Here is a 7040-nt window from a genome sequence, read left to right on the forward strand (position 1 = left end):
TAATTAATTAATTAATTAATTTTTTGGCAGAACTGGGGATTGAACTCAGGCCCTTGCGCTTGTCAAGGAAGCGCTTATTCCACTGAGCCATCTTCCCAGCCCAAAGTGATTTTTTTTCTCCCTTTTTTTATTTTTAAAAAAATGCCATTTCAGGCCCCAACTGTGACCTCAGGATCTCTTGGGGGTGGTGCCTGAAGTGAGACTCTTAAACAGTTGTGCTGAGATTTCTGATACACACAGACGGATGCTGTAGATGGAACGCATGCTTGAGTCCGGGGGACAGGGGAGGAGCCCTAGGGCTAAAAGTCAGGGTTGCTTCAAAGGTCGGTAGAGAACCTTGGAGGGAACACAGAGGCCACCAGGGCGGCTGGCTGGCGGAGGACCCTGGCGGAGGACCTGGGGTCCTGTGTGGTGGGCGGGGTTGTGTGGTCGAGGTCTGTTAGTGACCTTCTATGGTGATGGTCACACCTGGTCACTAGGGAAGTCTGCGGGGTCCAAAGTACGGGAGGTTCGAGGATGGGACTTAGGCACTGGATGGGCCCAGGGGTGCTTCAGACACTCGGTGCAGCCAGCAGGGTTCAGGATGTACAGGGAGGCTGCAGTGTGGATGCTGGGCAGGGCTGGAAGGAGCTTCTCAGTGGTCTCTCCCCTGTTCCAGCTCATGCTCGTGAGGATGCCAAGCACTGCTGTGACAGGTGCGAGCAGGAGCAGGTGGCAACGACAGCCAGTGAGTTGACTCTAGTTTTGAAGACAGTGTCTGGCTAGGTTGCCCAGGTTGGCCCTGATCTCCCGGGTTCAGCGATCCTCCTGCCTCAGCCTTCTAAATAGCTGGAACTCCAGGTGTTGCCCTGTCATGCTGCATGAGTTGGTGGTTTTATCTGGTGATCAGGGGCTCTTTATGGAGTGAGTCAGAACGGATCCGAAGGAGGTGAGGGAATGAAGCAGCCAGGAGGGGCGGTGGGGCAGTAGTGTGGCGGGTCTGAGAGAGGGCAAGGACTCTGGTGTGAACAGAACAGGGTGAGCAACGAGGAAGAGATGGGGTAGGCTCTGGGAGGTTGGCTGCCCAGGCCTCTTGGCTTGGGGAAGGAGGGACTTGAGCTGTGTTTTTTTTTTTTAACATCTCAATTCAAGTTTAATAGGCACTACAAAAGGTCAGCAAATGGCCTTGGCACTGCTCCTGGTACATCACACATTATCATTTTCATATGGTCCACTACTAAATACAGCTCAGGCCATTACTACCAGTGGAAGAAAAGATGGTTCCCCAACCCCTACAGGAAAGACACGTATTGTCGCACACATCGTGTTTAAAGCACGAAAAAAAAATGTACAAAAGAGCTTTTGTTCTCTTGGCCCACTGCTCACTTCTGCTTAGAGAAATACTCTTCGCTTTTCTGGACATCAGGCTTGATGGTGTCACTGCCAGGCTTCCACCCAGCTGGGCACACTTCTCCATGTTTGTCAGTGAACTGAAAAGCCTGCACGAGTCTCAGAGTTTCATCTACAGAGCGGCCAACAGGAAGGTCGTTAACTGTGATCTGCCGAAGGATACCGTTATCATCAGTGATAAAGAGGCCCCTGAATGAGATGCCTTCATCGGCCTTTAAGACCCCATAATCCTGGGCAATGGCACGCTTGGGATCTGACACCAAGGGAATGTCCATAGGCCCCAATCCTCCTTGTTTCTTGGGTGTGTTGATCCACGCCAGATGACAAAAGTGAGAATCCACAGAAGCACCGATCACTTGGCAGTTAAGTTTTTTTGAATTCTTCTGCCCTGTCACTGAACGCAATTATCTCCGTGGGGCACACAAAGGGGAAGTCAAGAGGATAAAAGAAGAATACAACATATTTTCCTTTGTAGTCAGACAGGCTGATATCTTTGAACTGACCATCTGGCATAACAGCTGTGGCTCAAAGTTGGCGGCAGGGTGCCCGATTTTGGCACTTCCAGAAGACATCTTGCTATCAGTTTTTAGTCCAGGCTGGTCTCTAATTTGCAACGATCCTTCAATCCTCCTGTCTCAGCCTCCCGAATGCCAAGTGCAGTTGTGCACCACCACGCTCGGCTTTGTTTCAATTTTTTAACACAGTTCCCACGCCGGGATCTTCCAACCGCAAACCACCAACACAGAGAGGAAGAGGACACCTCGAGCTGTGGTTTTTCTGGGCGAGATGGGACCTGCTGGAGGGGCATCCTGGCCCAGGGTCATGAGCCAGCCGGGGTTTTCACAGGTGCTAGGCAAGTGCTGTCCCACTGAGCTGCACTAGAGCTGTTTTTTTTTATTTTAGGGTTTTTGAGACAGGATCTTGATAGTTCAGGTTCAGGCTGGCTCTGAACTCACTACGTAGCCCAGGCTGGCCCAGAACTCACAGCGTCCTCCTGCCTCAGCCTCAGTGCTGGGATCACAGGCATGTGCCACCACCTCCCACTCCATTCACATTTTGAGCCCATGCATTAGGTTAGGGTCAGAGGTTGACTTTTTGGCTGCTTAGTGTAGGGCAAGGGCACAGGAGTCTCTCCAAGGAGCCCCTGGAGAGGGTTTTCCTGTTGTCACCTTACCACTTGGCAGGGGAGGGAGGGTGCCGAGAGGATGGCAGTGATCGAAGAGCAGGCAGATTTCTCATCTTTGACTTGCAGGGGGCTGGTGTCAGCAGACTGCTTACAATCTGCAGCTGTGAGAGGCAGGACATTCAGGGAAATGAGAGCAGAGATGGGCAGATTAGGCCTGCAGGGAGACGGGAAATGGACTGTGAGCGCTTGACACGGAGCAGTGGACTCAGGGAAGACACAGGCCGGCAGGACCTGGAGACAGAACGAAGTCTCCAGAAGGAGCGCGCTGAGCATCGGAGAGGTTAGCCTCGGAACGCAATGCTGTTTATTTTAAGTCAGTGGGAGAAAAAAAAGGGATTTTTCTAAACATAGCTGGTGCTTAGAAAACTGGCCGGGCCTTTGGAAAATTTGGATTTCCTACCCCTCCTCTCTCTCCCCCGAAATCTGCCAGATGGATCAAAGATGTCAATGTAAAAAATAAAAATGAAGTCAAGAAACATTTAGATAAGAGCAAAAGAGAGTTTACTTATGGTTTTGGAAGCTGAAGCTGTTTCTAAGAAGGAGTCTAGTCCCAGAAGTCACAAAGGGAAAAAAATAGATCAACCCAGCTACAGAAACATTTAAATCCCCGGAAGGAAAAAGAAATCCACAGCACCAGGAGACAACCCACAGACTGAGGGAAGCACTTGGCGCAGGTCGATGGGCTCGAGGTTAACGTCCTGGACTTACAGGAGCTCACATGCGGTGAAGACAAATGTAGGACAATCTACCTGGGCGCTGTGGCTCGTGCCTGTGATCCCAGCACTCTGGAAGCAGAGGCAGGAGGATCTCTGAGCTCTGGACCAGCCTGGGCTACACAGCAAGACCTGAACCCACAAAGGATTTCTATATTGAATCTGGCGGAGAATTCTGTAATACAAGGTGCCAGGCACTCTTCTAAGAATTTTAAAGTAATTGCTTATCTTTCAAAAGGGGAGGAAGGCAAAACCATTATGCTTCTCATTTGATAGGTGAGGAAATGACTCCCTGTTCACGTCTTGTGAATAACCTGTCCAACTGTCCTCTACTGGTGAATGATGGAGAGTGATTTTCTCTGTTCTCGGGCAGTGCTGAGGATTTTGAGACCTCCCTCTGGCCAGGCAAGCACAAGGCCCAGTGCTACCCCTCAGCCCCTTGGGTTCCCACAGGCTGGGTAGGCCTTTGCCCCGAAGGCCATGCTCTTTCCCAGCTCACTTCATTTTTGTTGTTGGGTTTTCATTTTTTTTTTTTTTTTCCCAAGACAGGGTCTTGCTGTATAGTTTAAGTTGGTCTTGAACTCACTAGGTAGCTCAGGTTAGCCTAGAATTTGAAGTGATCCTCCTGCCTCAGCCTCCTGAGTATTGGGATCATAGATATGCCCCACCACCCACGGCATCAATTATTATTAAAATAGGGGTTCAGGCAAACAGTGTGAATGTTGTCACATTTAATTGGAACCACTCAGTGACACCCAAGGCTGGGAGGGAAAGAGGAAGTGGATGCCCAGGTATTCTCCGTGGGTATAACTGCCACCTCCCTTGCCCTGAGGGTGACAGGGCTGCAGGGAACCATGCTGAGCTCTGCCTGTCTGTGCAGGCTGCCACACCCCTTCTTCCTGAGTGTTTTCTGTCCTGGATGCTTTGATGTCTATTCAAAGATATTGACCTTTCATGGTCATTTTGACCTTGGGGTAGAGCCAAAAGCCACATGGTTCCAGATCTGGGAAATTAGGTGGAGGAGGACATTCTGTGATGTTTTTGGAAGCCTCCTTTTCATTTGTCAGATGGCACTATTTGTCTTTTTTGTGTGTGTGTGTGGCCAGCTCAGCCCACCCTGGGGGCAGGGCTGGCCAGCATGTGGTGCCCGGGGATCGAACCGTGGTCCCTGCGCTATGCCTAAGCTTGCCTAAGCAGGCGCATTAGACCACTGAGCTACCTCACCAGCCCACATCATATTTTTGATTACACCTTGTGAAGACACTCAGGCTTCAGGAAATGGCAAGAGCTGGGCCTGGCGGTGAGTGCCTGTGCATCGTCGGGATATGCAGGGGGATAGATTTAATACAGGGCACATCATATATAGGATTATTTCACACTGTTAACCAGTCAAATGCAAGACTGTGGGAGATCTGTCCACACACCAGAGACCTAAAGAATCCAGCTGAGGGCCTGGGTCCTGGCCATGTCCTGCACGAGTCCATCCTCGGTGGATGTCCCTGTCATTTCTTGGAACTTAGGAAAGTGGGGCAGCAGCTGGTTGCATGGACGATTATAGGCACAAGGAGCCCTCCAGGCCAGGCTTGTGGATTGGGCTCCCAGGTCTTACTTGGCAACAGATTTACAAACTTGATCAGATTAAAGGAAAGTTTTATGTGAAACTTGGAGAAAAGTGAGGTGGAGGGAGAGACAAAGAGAAGAAAGGAAAGAAAGGAGAGAGGGAGGGAGAGAAGGAAGGGAGGGAGGAAGGAAGGGAGGGAGGGCACGAGGCAGGCGTGGTGGCCCATGACTGTGCTAGCTCCACACTCAGGAAGCTGAGGCAGGAGAATCACAGTGAGTTTGAGGCCAGTCACGGCTACACAGTGAGACCCTGTCTGAAAACAAAAATAAACCCAAAAAATAAAAGAGGGAAAAAAGAGGAGAGAAGGCAGGAAGGTTGACTCACTAAGGCCAAAACCTATAATGTGGTCTTGGCTTCTCACACATTTTAAGTTGCAATGCTTTTTTTTTATTTTATTTTTTTTATTTATGTGTGTGTGTGTGTGTGTGTGTGTGTGTGTGTGTGTGTGGCCAGCTCAGCCCACCAGGGGGCAGGGCTGGCTGGCATGTGGTGCTGGGGGATTGAACCGCGTTCCCTGTGCTTTGCTAAGCTTGTTCTAAGTAGGTGCTTTAGACCACTGAGCCATCTCTCCAGCCCCTGCAATGCTTTTTAAAATTATTATTTTTGTCCGGGGAGATGGCTCAGTAAAATTATTATTTTTTTTCTTTCATGCATTTGGTACACGGTCTCACTACACAGCTTGGGCTCATATTGATCCTCCTGTATACAGCCTCCACAGCAGTGGGATTACAGGCATGCGCCACCAGGTCCAGACTCGGTCGCCAGCTCAGCGGACCGGGGATCGAACCCTGGTTCGTGTACTTGCTAAAGCAGGCTCTTAGTCCACTGAGCTATCTTGGTGGCCCCCCTCCCGCTTTTTTAAAAGCCATGTGAAGATGCAAACGAAGTGACCCATAAGCCCACTGCCAAATTAGCCTTTGTAGATACTTGAAAATAGGAAGAATGAAAAAAAAAAAAAAGCAGTGTGAGACAATTGAAAACACTAAGGGCCCCCCCACCCTGCTTGTCTCCTACCTCCCTTCCCAGCCATCACTCACAGCACATTCTCATTTTCCTTTCAAAGGGGAAGAAGTGTGAGCCAGGCGTGGTGACGCACGCCTGTGATCCCAGCACTCAGGAGGAGAGCTGGGAGGACGGCAGTGAGTTTGAGGTCAACTAGGGCTATACAGCCAGGCCAGCCTGAACTACAAAGCGAGACCCTGTTCCAAAGAGAAAAAGAAAGTGCTTATGGATGCATACAGCTCTTTCTGCATACATGCCTGTGTATGTATTACATATGTGTGCATGTATACGTTCGTCCACATCTATGCATGAGTGTGCCACCAAGTCCGGCTCAACACTGTTCTGGGTTTTTTATTGGTATCAGGAATTGAACTCGGGACCTTGTGTTTGCAGGCAGACTTTGTGTCACTGAGCCATGTCCCCAGTCTCTCCATATTGTCATAATTATTATTATTTTAATCTTTTCTGAGACACAGTCTCACTTTGGCTTTGAGTTCACTTTGTGGCCCAGGCTGGGCTCACAGTGATCCTCCTGCCTCAGTCTCTCAGGGATTACAGGTGTGAGCCACCACTCCCGGCATAGTTTGCTTTTTGAGACAAGGACTCACTATGTGATTCAGGCTGGATTTGAATTTGTGATCCTCCTGCCTCAGCCTCCTGAGGACTGGGATTACAGGTATGCACCACTGAGCCTGTCAAAGTTTGTTGTTTTCAGCCACTTAATTCAGAGTACTTTGTTGTGGAAGCCCTAGGAAATGAGCACACCAGCTCCTCCTCCCATTGTGCTTGAGTGTGTGTGTGTGTGCGCACACACAATTTGAGAGTGAATATCATACCTTATTGTCTTTACCCCCAAATATGTCATTGTTCATATCATGAAAATAAAGTCCTTCTTTACACAACTGCAGTGAATATAAAAAAACAAGAAATTTATCATTACTGCCACAATGTTAATCTGACACACAGCTGATATTCAGATTACCAGCTGTCCCCTAACATCTTAGCTGTTCAAGGTGTCATCAAAAATAACAAACAGGGGCTGGTGAGATGGCTCAGTGGTCTAAAGCACCTACTTAGAACAAGCTTAGCAAAGCACAGGGATCGCGGTTCAATCCCCCAGCACCACATG

At 49.4% G+C, this 7040-nt stretch overlaps 1 pseudogene; it reads right to left on the bottom strand.

Annotated features, from left to right (window-relative positions):
- Positions 1–1119: 1119 nt before the first annotated feature.
- LOC101578613 lies at positions 1120–2136 on the bottom strand (annotated as a pseudogene).
- Between the last annotated feature and the right edge of the window lie 4904 nt (positions 2137–7040).

The sequence above is a fragment of the Octodon degus genome, unplaced genomic scaffold, assembly GCF_000260255.1.
Source record: "Octodon degus isolate 3935 unplaced genomic scaffold, OctDeg1.0 scaffold00197, whole genome shotgun sequence".
Lineage (NCBI taxonomy): Eukaryota > Metazoa > Chordata > Mammalia > Rodentia > Octodontidae > Octodon > Octodon degus.